The sequence below is a fragment of the Aotus nancymaae genome, unplaced genomic scaffold, assembly GCF_030222135.1.
Source record: "Aotus nancymaae isolate 86718 unplaced genomic scaffold, 86718_ANA_hifiasm-v0.15.2.pri h1tg000007l, whole genome shotgun sequence".
Classification (NCBI taxonomy): Eukaryota; Metazoa; Chordata; class Mammalia; order Primates; family Aotidae; genus Aotus; species Aotus nancymaae.
Window position 1 is genome coordinate 28,604,016 of NW_026988418.1, and position 22,017 is coordinate 28,626,032.

The 22,017-nt window shown below is 39.8% G+C and overlaps 1 protein-coding gene across 11 annotated transcripts in view; it reads left to right on the forward strand.

Annotated features, from left to right (window-relative positions):
- DNAJC6 (DnaJ heat shock protein family (Hsp40) member C6) overlaps positions 1–22,017 on the forward strand; it is a 169,468-nt gene that overhangs the window by 88,555 nt on the left and 58,896 nt on the right. For 3 of the 11 annotated variants that reach the window (XM_012442725.3, XM_064372445.1, XM_021667684.2), the window contains one exon: positions 10,844–10,956. The exons of the other annotated variants lie outside the window; for them this stretch is intronic. The gene's annotated coding sequence lies outside the window, so the exon portion shown is untranslated. The remainder of the gene's footprint in view (positions 1–10,843; positions 10,957–22,017) is intronic. 11 annotated transcript variants of the gene reach the window in all.

Sequence of the window (22,017 nt, forward strand, 5' to 3'; positions counted from 1 at the left end):
GTAGTCCCAGCTACTCGGGAGGCTGAAGCTGGAGGATCACCTGAGTCCAGGAGTTCTGGACTGTAATGCACTGTGCCTATCGGGTGTCGGCACTAAGTTCGGCATCAATATGGCAACCTCCTGGGAGCGGGGCACTGCCAGGTTGCCTAAGGAGGGATGAACCGGCCCAGGTCAGAAACGGAGATCAGTAGGAGGATCATGCCTGTGAATAGCCACTGCACTCCAGCCTGAGCAACATAGTGAGACCTCGTCTCTAAAAAACAAATAAATAAATTATTAAAACAAAAAAGAAACGTGGGTTGGATTTGGGTTTTACCTATGGGAAGAGTGGGAGGAAACAAGGTGACTCAGATTTCTTTGCATCTACCCATTCTTACCCCATAACCGCCCATGCCGTAAAATGATGGTGGTGGTAACAATGACTGTAAAATTTGAAGGTCTAGTATATTATAGGCTTGAAAATTCTCATCACCTAAAGATAAAATTCAAAGTCTTAAAGGGGCATACAAGCATTCCATAATGTGCTTGCCTATCCTACCACCCTTTGGTAAATACCCTGTGCGGTATTGCTGACCAATTTATAATTCAGAATCTCAGGTCAGAATTAACAATATGTTTTGAGCCAGATAATCTGGCAAATAACAGTGATCAAATCAACTATGTCTGTCCTTTTATGGAACTTCTTTTGTAGTAGATAGAGACAGGAAAAAGAAAAAACCCTCAAGATAAAAAGAACCATGAAGAAAAAAGAGTAGGCTAAGTGTTTATATAGGGTGATAAGGAAAGTGTCTCTGATTTAAGGAGAGACTTATAGGAAGTGAGGAGAGGGAAGCCACGTGGCTCCCTGGGGAATAGTGGAATTGTAAGTGCAAAGGCCCTGAGGCAAGCACATGTTGAATAGAAGAGTAGTGTAGCTGTAGCAAAGACACAGGAAGAGAGGTAGGAGATAACATGAGAGGAGTGCAGAGGCCAGTTCCTATAGAGCCTTGTAGCCCATTGTACGAGCTTTGGTTTTTATTCTAAGTGAGATGGGAAATGATTGGACAATTTTCAGTAGAAGAGTAACATTTGCCTTACTTCTTAAAAGAACACTTTTGTTTCTTTCTATGAACCAGACCTTAGGGAGGCAAGTGTGGAGGCAGAGACAGCAGTGAAGAGGATATTGGAATAATTCAGATGAGAAGTGATTGGCTTAGACTAGGTTGGTAGCACCATAGGTAGTGAGAAAAGGTTTATTATACCTCTTTATATGTGAGTGTATAAAAATATTATATACGTTTGTGTTAGTCTGTTCTTATGCTACTAATAAAGACATATGCAAGACTGGGTAATTTATAAAGAGGTTTGATTGACTCACAGTTTAGCATGGTTGGGGAGGCTGCAGGAAACTTATAATCATGGCAGAAGGGGAAGCAAGCATGTCCTTCTTCATGTGGCAGCAGCAAGGAGAAGTGCTGAGCAAAAGGGGGAAAAGTCCCCTATAAATCATTATTTCTTGTGAGAACTCACCACTATCACGGGATCAGCAGGGTGGAGGTAACTGCCCCCATGATTCAATTACCTCCTACTGGGTCCCTCCCACAACATATGGGGATTATGGGAACTACAGTTCAAGATGACATTTGAGTGGGAACACAGCCAAACCATATCAACTTTGTACATAATATATGTAGTACATAAATATATATGGTTTTCTAAATTCAAATATACAAAAACGTACAAAGGGGAAACATAGGTAGAAACCAGAGACCCATGTCACCATTACTCAGCTTTAACAATTATCCACTAATGACCAATCTCATTTTTTCTATACCTGTCCTGACCCCTCTGGATTATTGTGAAGTGGATCACAGCCATAATATCATTAAGTATTTGAATTTGCCTCTAACATGTAAGGGCGTATCTGGTAACATGCAGTTGTAGTCCTAGCTACTGGGGAGGCTGAGGCCTGGAGTGAGAACCTTTCTCAATCAATCAATCAGTCAATAAAGGGCTTCTTTTAAAAAAAAAATTGTCACAATATCCTTATCTCATCTAGAATCTTAATAGTCCTTAATATCATCAAATATCCAACCTGTTCATGATTCTTAAAAGTGGGAATCTTATTTTTGCCTTTTTATAGTTTGAACCAGGATCCAAATAATGTTTATGCATTGAAGTTAGTTGGTTTTAAAGTTTCTTCTCTGTGTCTTTTTTGTTCCTTTGCAATTTTTTTTGTTGTTGTTGGAAAAAAAAAACCAGGATGTTTTTACTGTAGATTTTCCCAAAATCTGGATTTTGCTGACTGCATCCCTGTGGTGTCACTTAACCTTTCCTTTGTCCCCTGTGTTCCTGGTAGATTAGAGACTTGATCAGACTTACATGCAGATTAGCCTTTTGCAAGACTGTCTCATAGGTTGTGTTTTGTATTTCCATCGGGGATATATAATGTGTGGTTGTTTCTGTTTTTGTCATCACTGCCTAGTTCTGTTGTTTCATTAGGGGCTCCAAATGTAATTCTTACTTTTTTTGTTTGCTGGAGTATTTATATGAGGAAAAACTCCTCCTCATCAGACATTTGGTTACCCTGGAGTAAAGTTCATATAGCAAAAAAAGGAAAAAGGCTTGATTCTTACCCTCCATTGACCAGTTTTCAAAAATAAAAAGTAGGTTCCCTATCCTCTAAGGGTAACTTCTGAAGCTTCTCTCTTTCTCTTCATTTTATTATTGTGAACTCATGTTTTTAAACACACATTCATGTTTCAATCCACTGCAGTTATTACAGTTGGCCCTCTGAGGGTTCCACATCTGTGGATTCAACCAATCCTGAATCAAAAATATTTGGAAAAAACACCAAAACAATAAATAAATTCAAATAAAAACCAGTACAGTATAAAACAACTATTTGTGTAGCATTTACATTGTAATAGGTATTATAAGTACTCTAGATATGATTTAAAGTACATGGGAGGATGTGTGTAGGTTGTATACAAATACTACACTATTTTATATAAGCACTTGGGTGTCCTTGGATTTTGGTATCCATCAGGCGTCCTGGATCCAATCTCTTGAGTATACAGAGGGACATCAGTATTCTTACTGATGCCTAAATGAACCATCTGTGGCCATGGGAGCCTCTGAAGCCAGCTCCTCAATGCTTCTGACGCACTCAAGTAGTCTTTGCTGCTTTCCTTGCTTTCTGGTATCACCAGATGTTCCAGGCTCATCTTGTGCATTTTCTGCCCCAATCTTAGAATCAGCCACTTTTTCAAAGGACTCTATTTCCTTTTAGAGGGAAAGGGTGCATTAAGACCACTGTCTTGGTGTGAGGGGTGCTCACTGCTCCTGAGCTTGTCTTTGTGTCTAGGCCTTCTCAGTGGACAGAGCTAGGAGCAAATTTTTTAAAAGATAAAGTACATTATGGATTCATAATGATAATGCTTTCTTCCATGCCAAAATTCTGGTTCTCAATTGCACCAATATAATTGCTTTTTTGCTTTATGCCACAATACACAGCCACAGAATCACAATACCAACACTATCACCAAAACAATTTAAGGTAGTTTTTTGTTTTTTGTTTTTCTTTTGGTGGTAGTGGGGGTACTAGTTGTGTATATTTTACTTTAAGACAGTTATTTTGTATCTTAAAGTTACTTGAGATAGTTTCTCTGTGTGGTTATATCATCAATTTCATACTAAGTTGGATTTGTTTGCTTCATTTTGCTTTTACTTTTGAGGGGTTGCTTTAAAATTTATGTTTGTAATGATATAGAATATTTACAAAGTTCCAAATTCAAATCTTTAAAACAGGTTGTATTCAAAGAAATGAAGCTTCTGTCCCTGTCCCCTCTACTCTGTTCCTTCCCTCACAGGTAATTCTCTTTCAAGTTTTGAGTTTATCTCTTCACTTTGTAAATGTGTGTGTGTGTGTGTGTGTGTGTGTGTGCGTGTGTGTATCTATCCACTCTCTCTTGGGTAAGTGGGAGCTCTCTACATATCTTAAATTCTGGATAAAATTTGGAGGTAGTATAGACAGTATTTTCTGAAAGATTGGATGTGAGGTATGAGAATAGAGTTGAGGCTGATGCCCAGGTATGGCATGATTGACTGACAGGATGGAACCACCTGGCCCTGAGTGCCCTGCTTTCCACGTGGCCTGGTTAGCCTCATTCATCTTTGTGAATTCCAGCTTTCTTTGCTCAGGTGCTCTCCTCTGTGCTCCAGTGATGCCCTGTGCATCACATTGCCCTTCCCATATGGTCTTACCTACAATTTTCATTTGTGTTTTCCTGTCCGTAGACTGCAAGCAGCTTGATGTCAGACATCATGCTTTATTCTTCTGTTTTCCCGACACCCATCACAGAGCCTTTCACACAGTAGAAGCTCAATAGATCTCTGAGTAAATAAACAGGCCAGGTGCAACGTTGGGTTCTTCAGAAAAAACCCACGAGGTGGATACTGTTATCCTGTTTTACAGATGAAGGAACAGGCACCGAAAGGTTTAAGCTGCTTATCTAAAGAAACAGCTAATAAATTGCTGGAGTACAAACTCGAGTCCATCTGATGCCAAGGTCACATAGCCCCAACTATTCTCTCTGTGTTCTCATTCAGCAATGCGAGACTGTCTACGGTTAGCCTAGTAACGGTGTGACCTCAGCAAGAAAGTGAGCCTCTATATCTGTTTCCAAATTTACAAATACAAGACAGTCATGGCATGTACATTATAGGTCTATAAAGCATTTAGAATAATGCCTGGTACATGGTAGGCACTCAAATCTTAGCTGATTTTAGGTATGATTTGTTATTTTTAGTAGCCGAATACTAGAATACTACTACTACCATTACCACTACGTACAAAGCCCTGTGCTCGGCACTGTGTGTGGAATGTTCTCTGACTCACCCCATCTTGCTTTCTAGGAGCTTGCAGGCAATGTGCATATGCTTAAAGGTTTCAAGAAGGGCAACTGGGGAGTGGTCAGTCAACAGGCGGTCACTTGAGATTACTGCCAAGTGCAGGGAAAGAGGAAAGAAGGTACTTGCAGGTGGCCAACTTGTTAGATAGTAATCCCCTGCCCCTGGGCTTCTGGGGCAGAAATGAAAAACAGAAGCCATGCTGGAGATTTGAATGCTTCAGTTCTACCAGTGCCACCAATTAGTGGCAGTTAAAAACTTCAACTCCATGTCCAGTTTGATGAGACTCCTAACAGTCCTTGTCTTGTAGTATTCATAATTGCACAGATCACAATTTAACACTCACATTATATAGACTCTGTAAGTCATGGAGTCACCCAGAGTACATGGGACCTTGGAGAACAGCAAATTCTACCTCCACATTTTATAGAAAGAGATTTGTCCAGAGAAGGAAAGCTATATACTTAAAGGCACATTGGTATTTGGATCTTGAACTCTGTTGGTTATGGGTCAGGTCATGCAGATTTCCAAATGCCTGGACCCTTGCCTGGAAGGGAATGGACTCCCAATATGCAAGTGTGCTGAGAGGAGGGATGATGGCTCCACTGTGGTACTGCCCACATTGTATTTGGTGAGTCCAGGCTTCTGCTCTTATCAGAAGAACAGCAATTGTAGCTGCTGGAGGAAGAATTAGCCTTTCCCAGGATGTAGCCATTTCTGTTGCCTGATTCATATTGGGCAAGGCCTTCTTTGGGCCTTTTCATAGCTACAGCTATCCACGTGCTACTAGCAACTGCACTGAGACCTCTACTCTCTATCAGAAAGAGGAAAGGAGGAATATGATAGTGAAAGAGCATGAGATTAGAGTCACACAGATCTGGTTTGTGTTCTGACCCCAGTGTTTCTTAACGGATGTGAGCTTTATCCAGTCATTTAATTTCATGGGGCCTCAATTTCCTCCTCTGTAAAATGGGCATGATAATGTCCTCCTCAGTAGGTTGTTGTAATAATCTCTATGAAGCACTCGGTGAATGGTAGCTCCTCTGCCTCTCTCCTCGACCCTGCCTGACCCTAATTTAGGCCTGCCTATCTCTGTCACACAGGGTGGCATAGGGCTATGGCTGTGTTATTGCACTTTGTGTTTATCAGAAGCTACTGAGGGGTGTTGAAAGATGTAGACTTTAGGCCCCACTCAGAGATTCTGCTTTGAGAGAAATCTGGAAATCTGCATTTTAAAAAACAGGCACCCCAGGCTATTTCGATGTGTAGCCTGCTACCTAGGTTAACATTTAACCTTGGGAACCCCTTGCATCACTGTTGGCCAGGCCTCTTAGCTTGGGCAGGTTATGCAACCTCTCTGAGCCTCATTTTTGTCCCTAAACTGAGACGGATAGACTTTTTAGCAAGGTCCTTTTCAGAGCGAAATGAAACAGTGTGTGTGAAGCATCTTGCATGAACCTAGTACACAGCGTGAGCCTGGTGAAAATTAGATTCCCCCAGAACTACCATGTTTGCTTGTACAGTTATGCTATACAGAAATGGGCTTGTTCCAGGCTTTGAGTGAAGACTGATATCAGACACCAAAAGGCTGCATTGCCCTCTTCCAATCTATAAGCTAGCTGTAGCCCTAGTTCCTTCTTTGGAAACCAAACCCTTTCAATGTATCTGCCCACCTACTCTTACCATCCTGTGGATTTTGCAGAGGACACATTGTTCATGATGGAAAGCTACCTGCTTGCCTGTCACCTCCATTTTTGGAGACCATTTTTATGCTTATCAGTGCCTATCTTTGAAATCTCAGAGCCTGTGAGCTCTGATTGTGTTACCTGGGATCTAAAAGGCAGCAGAGGATACCAGATGCTGCTAATGACTTATCAGCTCTTTGGCCATAGTCTCCTCAAAGAAAAAAGGCTGTGACCCTGGGTTTGTCAGCACTGATGTGCTTTCACACCTCAAAGGGACTTGACCGTGGGCAGGTTTCCAAGTCTGTAGAGTGGTTCTTTGGGGAAGATAGAAAACATATTTACAGTTTGGTTCTTCATGCTCATGCTCTTTCCCCACCTCCTATGCTCTGCTGCCACTACCCCTGATGCTGGTGCATGTGGCTGTTGAACATGAGAGTCAAAGACAGCAGCTACTGACCCTAAAAGCTGCTTGTGCCTGTGGGGTGGATAGGATTGGGAAGCAAGAAGAGGCTGAATTAGGAAAGAGCATCTTGATCCACTGTCATCATCCCTTTGTGGGACCAAGTCCGTATGAGGGACCATGATCATAACTGCACTGTGGTTTCCCACTCCTGCCTGTTCAAGCCTTAGAAACTACTTTTCATTAATTTCATTGTTATGCATTGAATGCGTAGCAGTTTTCAACTCCTGGGTGTCTGTTCTTGAAAATATCCTTAGATTAATGCAGAGCAGACATCAGGCCAAGGTCTGGCTTTTTTGTTCTCCAGCAGTGCTTTTAGGCTTGATTGTTTCCTTTTGTGTTTTAAGCTTTTGACAAATACAATAGGAGGCAGCAAAATGTTGTCAGTGGAACACAGGTTGAGGCAGACCTAGAGAAGAGCCTGGATTATGACCTAAATTTTTATGTTGGGTCCTGCTGTGGGCTGAATGTTTGTTTCCCCCTCTTTCCCAGATTCATATGCTGAAACCTATACCTTAATGTGATAATATTTGGAGGTGGGGCCTTTGGGAGGTGATTAGGTTATGATGGCAGAGCCATCATGAATGGGATTCGTGCCTTTATGAAACAGGCCCCCAGAGAACTTGCTTGTCTCTTTCACCTTGTGAGGACACAGGGAGAAGATGGCCTTCTATGAATAAAGAGGTGGGCCTTCACTAGGCACCAAATCTGCAGGCCCCTTGATCTTGGACTTTCCAGCCTCCAGAACTGTGAGAAATATATTCTGTTGTTAATAAGCCACTCAATTTATAGTATCTTGTTATAGCAGCCGAAATAGTCTAAGACAAGTGCTCAGTTTGATCCTCTGTAAAAGGGGGATAATTAAACTTACCTGGGAACATAATTGTGAAGATTAAGTAAGATAATGGACATAAAGCTTATAGTCTAGTTCCAAGGGATCAGAGGGTGCTTAATAGGTGATGGCTACTGCTGTTATTATCTTGCTGCACTTCAATGCAATTGAAATTGGTTTAAAAGTGAATAGGAATTGTTGGTTTCTTGAAAGATTCAATTCAGTTCAATTAAGTGTCCTTTTTTGGATGGCTTACCCTGGTAAGTGTCACGCTGAGTGCTTGACGGAAATAGAAATTAAGCACTGTCTTCTCGCTAAGCACTTCTTGCACATTCTCAATTAATTTTGTGTTGCAGCTTTCAACAAAACCATCCCCTCACCCTTCCCAGTGATTCTAAATTCTTTTATCTACTCCTTTGAAGGTTAGCTTGACTTTCAAGACTTTTGAGATCTGAGGATCATTTGCCTTTGCAGTCTCACCTCTCACCCCTCTCTAATACACCCTCTATGTCCACCCAGTTCTGTGAGGAAACACCATAATATCTTGGCTCTAATATGTACCGTCACCACTGACTGATACACATTCCTCTCCATTTCAGAGTCTTCCTTCTTCCTCCTGTATAGTGGAGACTGCAATACTCATCTTTCAGTGTTGGACGAGGATTTCTGCATGTAAATTTTTTTGACCCAAGAGCAGATGGAACAGACCAGACTGTAGGAAAGAGAAGACACAAACAGTAGACTACCTTACCCGTGGTTTCACTTTCCAAGGTTTCAGTTATCCACTGTCAGCTGCAGCCTGAAAGTATTATGAACATTCCAGAAATAATTCATAAGTTTTAAATTGTATGCCAGTCTGAGTAGTGTGATGAAATCTTGTGCCATCTTGCTTGGTCCTGCCTGGGATATGCATCATCCCTTTGTCCAGCATCTGTGTTACTGCCTCTTAGTCACTTAGTAGCTGTGTAAGTGATCAGATTGACTATCTTGGTTATTGCAGTGCTTGTGTTCAAGTGACCCTTATTTTACTTCATAATGGCCCCAAATCACAAGAGTAATGATGCCAGCAATTTGGATATGCCAAAGAAAAGTTGTAGAGTGCTTCCTTTAAGTGAAAAGGCAAAAGTTCCTGATTTAATAAGAAAAAAATAGTATTCCGAGGTTCTGAAGATCTATGGTAAGAATGAATCTTTTATCTGTGAAATTGTGAAGAAGGAAAAATGGAATTCAAGCTAGTTTTGCCACTGCATCTCAGATGGCAAATGTTACGGCCACAGTGTGTAAATGCTTTATTAAAATGGAAAAGGCTTCAATTTGTGAGTGGAAGACAAGACAGAAACACGTTCCAGTTGATGGCAATCGGGTTCAGTATTATTTTTGGTTTCAGACATCCACTGCAGGTCTTGGAATGTATCCTCTGTGGATAAGAGGGGACTACTGTACTAGAATCCGCATTGGCCAGTTACTAGGTAGAAACAGAAGCTGCCTTAAACTTAGGGAGGCCCTGGGTGTACAGTGATTTTTCTATGTCATTTATGGTGCCATTTCTGCAGCCAGCCAGGGTGCAGCCTGTGAAAGGAAAGCCATACAACTCTTTCCTCCCTCTGCGGGTCCTTATAATAATGAATGATGGCAAAGAGTAGAAGATGGGATGATGATCATGGCTACTTTTTATTGAGAACTTCTTGAAGTTATATATGCATGTGTGTATTTCATTCTTAACAAGTATTATCACAAAACTGAGGTTCAGAGAGGTTGCATCACACTCTTGAACATGAAGAAGACAGGGAGGGTGGCTGTAATAATAGGGACAGTCCTCCAAAGCATGACATCAGACTCTTCTGATTTGGACAACTAGCATGCCAGGGAAATAATTATCTGTCTCCTTAGCAACCCCCAATATTTGGCTTGGTTGTCATTGGTGCATTTCAGTTATCTTCATGTCAGTAAAGAAATAGGTTTCAGGAAATTTAATCTAGCTGGCAGTGCTATCCCTAGAATTCAATTAACTCCATGATTTGCAATTAATGAGCCCTCATGCCAAGATTAAGGTCATAGCATTAATCTTACTTTTATTTTAGGATTTCCACTGTCATGATTTACAGTGAAATCCAGCCAATCTTGTCAGGATTATTGGAGCATAATTAAGCCAGAAAGACAGGCAGAACAGCTAGTTAACATGGGAGCCAGGGAGGGACCCCATACCTTTGCTTGGTAAGCCTGCCCCAGGCAGGATGGGGCTACATAGGAGAATTTCCATCAAAGGACTGTTTCCCAGATATCTGATCTCTATACAACTCAAATCCCCATCCAATCTCCAAAGAAAATATTTCAGAGTCCCCATTGGTGAACCCATTGTGAGTTATGTTCTTGTTAATTCAATGCTACCCCATCCACCTCCACCTCTATTTGCCAATTACTAAGTTGTAAATGTAACAGACAGTGAGTGTGCTTTTACAGATGATGGATTTAATGTTCGTGATGATTCCATGAAGAAGGTATCGTAGGCTTTCTCTCTGTATAAGGTGGTATAGCAAGTAAATGGCCTTTCCGCTGAACTGATGGAAGGATGCAGCAGTTCCTAGCTGCAGACCATTTTTGTGCTTTTCTCCCTTTCATATATGTGTGTGTGTATTTTGCCCATTAGGATCTCTTCCACTTTCCCATATAGAAATAAGAAGGTAGGCATGCATAGGCAAATATTGTTTATGATTGCCTTCTAGGTGACAAATGCTTATCCATCATTATCTCATTTAATCATCATGTACATGGGAGGAGGAGATTATCTGCCTCCATTTTACAGTTGAGAAAACTGAGGCTTAGAGAGCTTTTTTAATTTTCCTGCTGTTACACAGGTAGCAAGGAAGGAGAGTCAGTGTTGTGAATCCAGGTCTGCTTGTTTGCGAATCCTAGGTCCTTTTAATCATAACACGCTAGTACTAAATAAATGCTTTTTCTCTTTTCCTGGTTCTCCAGGAGTGGTTATTATTGAGTCAAGAATTTTTGGGAAAACTAACACGTGGAGAGTCATTTTTTGAGTGGAAGGAGTCTGAAGAGAGGGTAAGAACCAGCCTCCTACTACCCGCCAGGTAAGGGTGTGCTTTTGGCCTTTGGGATTTAGCCCGTATCTTCTGTGTGTAGAGTGCGGATCCAGGTAGGCTACCATGTCTGGCCAACGAAGCACAGAAGCCAACCCCTCCCACTGACTTTAATTTTGCTCAGTGTTTGTTTTTTCCACAAGAGAGGGTAGTGGTCAGAAGTTTACGAGAATGTGTCCACAAGCCAAGTCCACACTAGAAACTGAGTCCACAGCTAGCGGTAGCTTTCTTTGCCCTTGAGACCAGCGTAACAGAGGAATAGCAGGTTTTCTTTGCACTTAGGTAGCAGATTTTCCTCCAAATGCTTGCTGTGGGTTTTTTGGTTTTCTCCTAGGATTCGCCTTCAGACTGTATCTGCCTTTCCTGTGTAGTTAGCATTTACAAGCCTCCTCACTCTGAGTTTGCTTAGCATCATTGACCATTTTTATGCCTGGCATGGCTTACTAGAGACGACCTATTGGAGGTTCCTGCTAATACAATTATCTGATAATTAGATGCTGAAGGACTGCCTTGAAATTTCCTTCAGCTGGCTTGGGATGGAATACTTGATTTTGAAATATGCCCTAAAGAGTGTGCTATCCCTGGGGAAATCCACTTGTCTCAGCCAATATTAATCTGCTCTGTGAACAGCTTCTTGGAAATTTGTCGATATCTGTTTTTTTGTGTGTGTCATTCAATATGTGAGCGTGAAAGAGTAAGAGAATTTGGTAAAAGTTCTTAATTTTTAGCTTGACCTTCTGAGGTCTGAGGAGCACTCACCTTCCCAGTCTCGTCTTCCACCCCTTTCTAACACACCCTCAAGTTCCCCAAGGAAATGGCATGACATCCTGGTTCTAGTATGTATTATAGTTGGTGCCTTAGGCAAATTACTTTCTTTTTAAGAGACTCCCGCTCCACCCTTCCTCATCTGCTTAGGGGAGACTGTAATACTCATCTTTTGGTGCTGGGTGAGCCTAGCATGTTCCCTAGTACACTATGACCAGAGCTCAGTTATGATCCTTTCACTTTTATATCTGTCCTTGACGTGATGGTATCTTAACCTTTAGTGCTCTCCAATATTATTTTGGACTAAATAATGGATTAAAATGCCCTTCAGCCCATTTCCAACCAAACTGCAATTCAGACACCACCTCTTCCATAAGTCATGCTCTTTCCTACTTCAACAACCTTCAACACCACCCCCACCCCACCGCCCCTGCCTGCCACACACACCCAGACTGGAAATAAGCTCCTCAGAATGCTCATCTACTTTATATGCACTTTTATAATATTACTTGGTGTGTCTAAACAGTAGAAAATCAACTATGATAATACAGCCCTGTGAGAGATATGAGAGAAAATTAATATTAATGACTCAGAAGACTACATTTTATTCCCAAGTGGAAATATGGCAGGTCCAAATCTATACACAATATGATCTCTATTTCTATGTATGTGGACACCAACACAACAAGTGTATGTGTGCATATTTACAAAAACATAACTAAGAGTGTAAGGATATATAGTCTCCAAAATGTTAACTGTGGTGCCCTTGTTTATTTTTTTCTCTGTCTTAATTCCATTTTCTTTGGTTTCAGTAGACCTCAGGGGCAGAGAAGTGAGTTAATCACACTGCTTTGTAGTCTTTCTACGGCAGTCTTTCTACGGCACAAGACCCCATCTGGTTTTATTCTAGACTTTCTTTTCTTTCCTTCTTCAGCCTCAGTTCCATTCTCCTCACCCAGCCATTTGCTTTCTTTCTAATGCTCCTTATATATGTCCTTAAATGTGCCTAAATTTTCCACATTGATTATGAATGTCTTCTATATTATAGATACATATGATATTATTGTGTAATGCAACATATTTTAATGTATAAAATATAACAAAATATAATGTATAGGTAATGTTTATATCTGAATGAAACCATTTTTTAAAAAGTAGAAACTGGTATTCATGCCTCTGCTTTGTACTTCTTTTCCCCCTTTTCTCCCCTCCCCTCAACCCTGTAGTCACACATACATGCACATGCACATACACACACACACACACAAACACACACACACACAAATGAAGATTTTCTTGACTGGTTACATATCCAGTTCCAAAATCCCAGGATTCCTTGTTGCATGTATTGATTGATTTCCTCCCTTGAGCTCTCTGATATATGGTTTTGTATGAAGTTTTTAACATGACTTTTCTCAAGTAATTGAGCTCCTAGCTTTTAGAACAGCACAGCAGAGTTTGAACAGAGAATGATCAGTGGCAATGCAGACAGTCTTATTGGACTAAGGATGACATTTTCTGGTGATTCATATGTTTGCCTTATCTTTCCCAGTCTAGGCCCTATTCAAACATATGGCAAAAGGGACATAGGATTTACAGTTAGAGCAGTATTTGTTTCCTTGCCCTGCCAATTACTAGCAAGCCAAGTGACTTGAGCCTTAATTTTATTGTTATGCCTTCAAGCATGTGAATGAATCTTGACACCCAGAAATATGCATTTTTTAACCTTTTGAAATTTGTTGAGACTTATTTTATGCCCCAGCATATGTAAACACTTGATAAGAAGGTATATTCTTCTTATCAAGTTATAAGAAGTATAATTTCTTATAAATTTACACACTTATAAGACTATACCTTCTTATAAGTGTTTACACTTATAAGTTGTTGTTGCAGTATTCTATAAATGTCAATTAGGGCAATGTAGTATTGTTGTTCAAATGTATTCTTCCTATGCCAATGTTTTGTGGACCTGCTCTATCAATTATTGAGAAACATTTAAAAATCTGCATTTGTGATTGTGAATTTGTCCCTTTATTTCAACTGTTGTGTCCATTTTTTTTTTTATATAGAAGCTGTGTTATTAGGTGCATACATTTAGAATTATATCTTATGGAATAATTAACTATTATGAAACGTTACTCCTTATCTTTGTAATATTCTGTCTTGAAATTAATTTATCTGATATTAATATAGGCCTGCCTGCTTTCCTTTGCTTACTGTTTTACATGATTAATATTTTCTCATCCTTTACTATTAACGTATCCGTAACTTTGTAATGAAAGTACATCTCTTGTAGACAGCATATAATTTGGTTTTTCATTCAGTCTGACAGTCTCTGTCTTTTAATGATAGTATTTGGTCTATTTAGATTTATTATAATTATTAATATAATTGGGATTAAGTCTACTGTCTTGTTATTAGTTTCTAACTATTCCTTTTGTTTTTTGTTTTTCTATTATTTTTAGGTTTGTTAGGATTAATTATATATTTTTAATATGAAATTTTAAATCTTCTGGTTTTTTGACTATATATGTGTAGTACATATATTTATATATGAATATATATATACATATTATATATACATATATATAGTATATGGTTTCTCCAGAGATTGCAATAATCATCTTCACTTATCACTGTATACTTCAATAAAATAAGAGAATATTATAGCAGTAAAATTTCACTTAGCTTCTACCTATCTTTTAAAAGTGATATTTTGTCATATATTTTTCATCTGTGTAATAACATCACAATACAATGTTGTTATTTTTGCTTGTAACAGTTATCTTTCAGATGCATTAAGAGAAGAAAACCATAATCTTTTATATTCACCCACACATTTACAATTTCTGTTACTCTTCATTCTTTCCTACAGATCTGAGTTTTCATCTGGTAGCACTGACCTTATGACTGAAGAACTCCCTTTAGCATTTCTTGTAATGCAGGCCAATCAGCAACAAATTTTCTTGTTTTTTTTTAATATGAAATTTTGTTTTGAAAGGATTTTTTTGCTGTCTGTAAAGTTCTTGGTTGATAGTTGTTTTCTTCTATCAGCACTCTAAAAAAAATTCATTTCATTGCTTTCTGACCACCATTGTTTCTGATGAATGTTAGCTGTTATTGACACTGTTGTTCCTCTGTACGTAATGTATTTTTCTCTGTCAGCTACTAAGATTTTCGTTTTCTTTTTGTCCTTAGCAGTCTTATTCTGCTGTGTCTAAGGCAATTCTTTGTATATTTATCCTGTTTTGGGTTTGCTGAGTTACTTGGATCTGCAGCAGTAGTTGTTAAGCAGGGACAATGCTGGTTCTCTAGTAAACATTTGGCAACATTTGGAGGTGTTTTTGGTTGTCTTTGCTTAGAGTTCAGATTAGAGAGGATATTACTTGAAATTAGTTAATAGAGGATAGGGATGCTGCTAAAAGTTCTGCAATGTCCATGACAGTCCCCCACAACAAAGAATTATCCAATTTACAATGCCAATAGTGCCAAGTGCCAAGGTTGAGACATTCTGATTTTTGAGTTGAAATTTTTTCCACCAAATGTTGAAAATAGCTTTTTTCTGCTCCATTTTCTTCCTCTGTCCCTTCTTAGACTCTGATTACATGATGGTAAACTGCTTACATGATGTTGTCTCATAGTCTACTGAGACTCTGTTTTCAATTTCTGTCGACCTGCCTTCAAGTTCATACAATTTCCTTTTGCAGTTTCCAATCTTCTGTTAAGCTCATTTAGAAAAATTTTCATTTCAGATATTATACTTTTCAATTCTGTAGTCTTCTTCTTCTTTTTTTCAATATTCTTTGCTATTAGCTCATTAAGACTATCTGTTTAAGCCTTTGAACGTATTAATAAGCTTAAAGTTCTTGTCTACAAATTCCAGTATCTGGAGCATTTCAGGTTCTGTTTCTATTTACTGCTTTTTTATTGTCCAATTTATACTGCTCCTTCATGTGTGCAGTTTTATTTTTATTGTATGATAAACATTGTGATGATACTTTGTTGGAAGTCTGGATTACCATTTTCCTTGAAAACATGTTGAATTTTATTCTGGAAGACAGTTAAAATACTGACGTATTCTTCCAGTCATTAGGCTTGATTTTATTCTTTGTTAAAATGGGTCTTTTGTGGTTTTCAACCTGGTCCTAGGAATGCAGCCTTTACTCTAGGATATGGTCCTATTCCTAGCATGGATGTGGCCTTTCTGAGATGGAAACACTGAATATTCAACTAAATGCCTGAGGTGCTCAGTAAGAGCTTTCCATTTTGGCTGTGCTAGAGCTCCAACATACGCCAGCATTTATAACCTCTGGTATATAGTGCTGGTTTAGTTCTCAACCCTGCAGCAGGCAGTCTCTGCTGGGGCCTTGTGAAGTCTTACTCTCTATATTCATAGCCCAGACCTCAGCCAAGGACTCAGGGTGAATTTTCATGCAGTTTTTTTCCCTCCCATCCCTTCAGCACCCCCACCCACTATGTCCACACTGTGCCTCTCCCTATTTTCTTTTATATTGTTCCACATATCCCAGCTTCTTAGCAGTTTTTGTATTTTGATCCCTTCCTTCAGAGTTCAGCAGGACCACTATTCTGCTAGGGTTCCAGATCATTTTATGGTAATAGGAAAGTGCCTCCAGGTAAAAAGCTGGAGCAACTGTGAGGGTCACCTTGTACGTTTTCTTTTTTTCAAAGATCTCAGCCCTTTTTAGACTGTTGTTTAATGCCTGAAAACAGATGTTTCATATAACTTATCTAGTTTATCACAGGAGCTCAAGTCTAATACCATTATCATGGTTAGAAGTGGAAATCAGAAATATGCATTTTAAGTAAAGACCCCAGATCATTCTGAAACTGATGGTTGTGGGATCATATTTTAGAACTGCTGATGTAAATTATTTAAAGTAATATAAAGTATTCAAAGTAGCCCCTGCTTTCTGAGAATTGTCAGAGGATCTCTACTCTCCAGGAGGTCTAGATATTTTATATATAACAAAGGATAAAAAACTTTTTTCTGAAATGTTTCTTGATGTGAGATCCCTTTGAGTGTGGTGTATGTGTATGCATGTATTTGCTACAGTGCTGAGTTGTTCTCTGTGTTTTTACCATCTTGTGTATAGACAATGCACAATAGAATACCACACCACAGCAGAATCATCGATCGAATATACTGCAAGTATATTTGAATCATCCATACATGTGTGTATATACACACAGTTAGATTTTTTTGTTGTTGTTGCTATTTTTGTTTTAAGATGGAGTTTTGCTCTTGTTATCCAGGCTGGAGTGCAGTGGTGCAATCTTGGCTCACTGCAACCTCCTCCTCCTGGGTTCAAGCGATCAAGCGATTCTCCTGCCTCAGCCTCCCAAGTAGCTGGGATTACAGGTGTTCGCCACCAGCCACCATGGCCAGCTAAATTTTTGTACTTTTAGTAGAGAGAGAGTTTCACCATATTGGCCAGGTTGGTCTTGAACTCCTGACTTCAGGGCCTTGGCCTCCCAAAGTGCTGTGATTACAGGTGTGAGCCACCACACCCGCCCTCACAGTTATGTGTTAAAACTTATAAAATGTTTACATTTTCAATATGTAGTTTTATATGTAGATTTCATATGTCAATAAAGCTGTTTTTTTAAAACAGTTAAGTCATGGCAATGATTTGGGGAAGTCATTTTCTTTTCCTGGTGCATCCATTTGAGGCATAGGGTTACAATGCTAATATTCCATTGAGTATTAAAGTGTTATGCGTCTGAGTTGTTTCCTCTCATTGGCCAAGGGAGACTTCCACCTCTCTGTTATGTTCCTGACTGTGCCTGATGAAATGAAAAAAACATGGGTCTTGTCATCACACAAACATTTGGGTATATCCTAAGTAACCTGGTGAATGAATTGACCTCATTGACTCTTTCGATTTAGGCTAGAAGTCCAATGTGCTATCCATTGTACCACAGTCTGCTTGCGTGACTTGACCTCTTTGAAACAGTTTCCTTATCTGAAAAATAAGAGCAAAAATATATTTCAGTTTTAATGTGTGGGATACTGTATATTCCTAGCATAGTGCCTAACATGTAGAAAGGCCACTTTGGTATATGTGTAGCACATGTGTGTGTTGCATGTCGCGCATAGCATATGTACACTTAGCTTGATCTTTTAAACAGCGAACAATATCCATCCATGACCACTGCTACTTTTCTGGAGAACAAAAATTTGATCTTTCTCTCCAAAGATGGCTTGCAGTGGCAGCTCCAGAATTTCTGTCTCGCAACTAAGTGAAGGCAATCTTGTTGGAAGGGGAGGAGCTTGAGAAACCCTTCTTGGAGTTGCATATGCATAACAAGCATACTGGTTTTCTAAAATTCTACCTGTGTATGGGGGGTTATTTGGGAAGATTGATAGAGTTCTCTCAGTCACCCTTTGGTACCTATATTGTCTCTCCTGTCTCTCTTAAATGAAACTGAAATGTTGAACAGAAAATTTTTGCCTTATTTTTCTCTTTGCAGTTTTCTTTCAACAGGCCATCAGTCCTCTGCTATCTCTGTTTTCTATCAGACAAGGTCAGATAACAGCAAGGACATTTTCTCTGATCCAGGCTGGTAATTAAGAGGGAAATATTATAGTCCATTTTATGCAATTTAAGCCCCAATCTTTTGATTAGTGAAAGGAGAAAAAAATGATGACCCCTCACTTTCTGGAGTTGAGGGTCCATGTGGTATACAGAACCCTTTCTATTATTTCAGGTTTCTATTGGGGACTCTGATCTCATTGAATAGATTTGATTACTATTATTTCATAATGCTGAACCTTTTTATTTGGTCCACTTGTCGAAGAGTAAAGGTTCCTTATTTAGACTCCTTTTCCCTGGCACATCATAAGTACTTACTATGTTTATTGAATCAAATTAAGCAACATCCAAGTATAGTTTTATATGAGAGTTTATTGAATAGAATTTGGATTGGCACCTGTAGCCTGACTTCCTTGATCCTCGAAGGAACAAAATATGTTATATCCATTTGGCTGGAATTCCCCTAGCACCAACAGCCTGGTTATGAACACTGTGGCCTGTCTTTATTATACACAGAGACCATTTTGGTTTCAATATGGTCTTTACTTTGACCGTATTTCTCATTTTTTCTACTCTTACCGTTCTTTTTTTGTGTTGTAGATCCTCTTGGGAAAGAGGAGCTAGTATTGGTTTCTTAATGAGCTCCTCTTATCTCTTTGAAGGTAAACATTTCTCCCGGGTTTTCTCATAAAATATTAGTTTTCTTTACAATAAAGCTTGTGCTGAATTTCATGAAACCCCCATCTCTCAGGCAGGCATTCTCAGTTGGGTGCAGTGTGGTAATCAGAAATTCCGAAAAGCTTGAGGAGACAGTGAAACAGTGAAAGCGTTTGGTCATATTTGCTACCTACAGTTAAGCAAAGACCAGGTCGCTGTCAGGGTTGATCTGTTTGGTCTTCCTTGTCATCTGTGCCATCTTCTCTTTGTTTATTGCATTCTATAGCAGCTCAGTTTCACATACTTTTATTGAGTGCTTACTGTGTGCCATATATTGTACATAGGGAGCTGTGAAGAGGCATGAAACAGGTTCCTTGCTATTGAAGACTCAATAGCAAGTAATTGGGTTGAGAGAAGGTGGACTCATTCACGAGTACCTGAATATAATGCAGCTGACTGCTCTGAGTCCTAGGATGGAGGAACAGAATGAGGTGGGAGAATGGAGGCATGAGAGACAAAAAGTGCCTCTTGAAAGAGGCAGGATGGAGAGGTGAGTAAGAGCCGAGGCTTTGGGTCCAGCCAAACCTAGGTTCATCTCATTCTGTTGTGACTCTTACTAAACTTCACCAAAACCTCCGTTTCCTCAGTGGGACTCCCACCTGCCACTGTGCTTAGCACAAGGGTCCAATTTAGTTGTTTATGGAAACTGCTTAGCTAAGTGTCTAGCCTAGAGTACATGTTTAGTAGATGGCCTTTATATGAGGATGATAGTGTTAAAGAATTTTAGAAGTGGAAGGGACTTAGGAAATCACTTAATTCATTCTCCTATGTTTATATTCTTTGAGACCCTGGGTTTGTGATTCTCCCATAGCTTGGGAAAGAGCTGGGCATCGTAGTCTAGTACTCTTCCCATTAAGGTCCTGAAAAGTGGTTGTGGAAATTGCACACATACAGATTTTATGGTGTCTGTAGTTATGACAAAAGCTTTAATAATTGACACACTAACATAATATAGAAATCAATATATATCAATGTAAAATATAACCCCCTTTTATTCTATAAGTAAATATACCCATGCACATGTATATTATCACAGTTTAAAACACAAATTTCCACTCTAATTTCCAATTTTCAAATTAATTTTTGGACATTCTGAAGAGTGTTGTTGTTACTGGCTAAATGATCTCCATTTCTGGGCCATGGTTTGACATAGGGAATGGCAGCAGAACCTTCCAGCAACTTCCCCATTAAATTGATTATTCTGACTGGGCGCAGTGGCTGACATATGTAATCCCAGCACTTTGGGAGGCCAAGGCAGGTGGATCACGTGAGTTCAGGAGTTTGAGAACATGGCGAAACCCCGTTGCTACAGAAAATACAAAAATTAGCCAGGCATAGTGCACCCCTGTCATCCCAGCTACTCAGGAGGTGGAGTTGGGAGGAGCGCTTGAGCCTGGGAGGCAGAGGTTGCCATGAGCCTAGATTATGCCACGGCACTCCAGCCTGGGCAACAGAGCCAGACCCTGTCTCGAAAAAAAAAAAAAAAAAAAAAAAGATTATTCTAAGGGCCCTGGCACTTTATTGCAGTACAAGGAGGGCTGGGTGTGCTGTTGACTTGTAAGAGCTGTGAGGCTCTTGGATGCCTGTGCTTCCTATGTGGCCTGAATCCAGAAAGCTTGACTCACTGGCACCACCTGCCCTGTGGCCTCTGCCTGTCAGTGCTTAGCTCCCCTGGAGCCTTCTGTGGATGCTACACATGCCCTTGCTTCTGCCCTCTTGGTCTGTTGAGCAGCTGTGTCCAAGGCCACTGTTGTACAATGTCATCGAGTGACTTGTGGTTTTAATAGCTCATACCATGTGCCAACTAGTACAGAAGTATTATAATATTTAAAAAACCAGTACCACTGAATCTGAGTGAACCTGAATATTTCTACAGATAGCTCATCATAAGTCCTCCAGCCAAGCATCAGGTCACGTCAAGATGGGAAGTAGACACTTCAGAGTGATAAAGAGGTTCACTTCTGTTAAACACTTGTTCTTCTGAACTATCAAAAGAGAAGAGTTTCCATGGACCATAGCTTGGATGCACCAATAAGAGATTCTTACCCTAGGGAGGCTTGCTAGACACATCTCCAGTCTGGCTTCATCAACCCTGAAATAGAACAGCATGGCCTTTTTTTTTTTTTTTTTTTTTTTGCCAAGGCTGTGTGACTTTGCTAGAGGTAGCATTTTTTGTGGCTTTATCTTCTATGTGTCATTCTATTAATATTTCTATTCTATACATAAGGAAATCAAGGCTTCTCTAGATGATACATCCAGCTAGTAGCAGAAGTCGGATCCAAACCAGATCTGGCTGACATAAAGCCTGTATTTTAACATGGGTTGCCTTGTGTAATGCCTCACCCCTTGTTTGGCATAGGGAGTGTTGATTTATTATTTTGCTAAATGTTATCTTTTTTTCTCTGAAATTTTAATTTCTAGTTGGATTCTCAGCCATTTGTGGGAGGCATTTCTTGGAATCATTTACTGTGAGTGCTGAATTTCTAAGAATTAAAATAAAAATTCTGCTGGGCACAGTGTCTCATGCCTGTAATCCCAGCACTTTGGGAGGCTAAGGCTGGCCAATCACCTGAGGTCAGGAGTTCGAGACCAGCCTGGGCAACATGGTGAAACCCTGCCTCTACAGAAAATACAAAAATTAGTTGGGTGTGGTGGCGCACGCCTGTAATCCCAGCTGCTTGGGAGGCTGAGGTGGAAGACTCACTTGAGCCCAGGAGGTGGAGGTTGCAGTGAGCCGAGACTGGGCCACCACACTGCAGCCTGGGTGACAGAATGATACTCTGTCTCAAATAAATAAATTAATTAGATAAATATATAAAAAATAAAAATTTCTGTTCATTTTTGAAAATTTCATTACATAAAAATCTCAATGTCATGCATGGTCTTATTTGATCCTGTTGATGACATGAGGCACGTAGGAAAGTTTTTGTTCTTAATTAGTTCCATTTTATAGGGTGAGGAGTTGGTGGGTGGTGGGGGGTGGGGAAGGAGGCCTAGAGAAGTAAAATGAGATGCT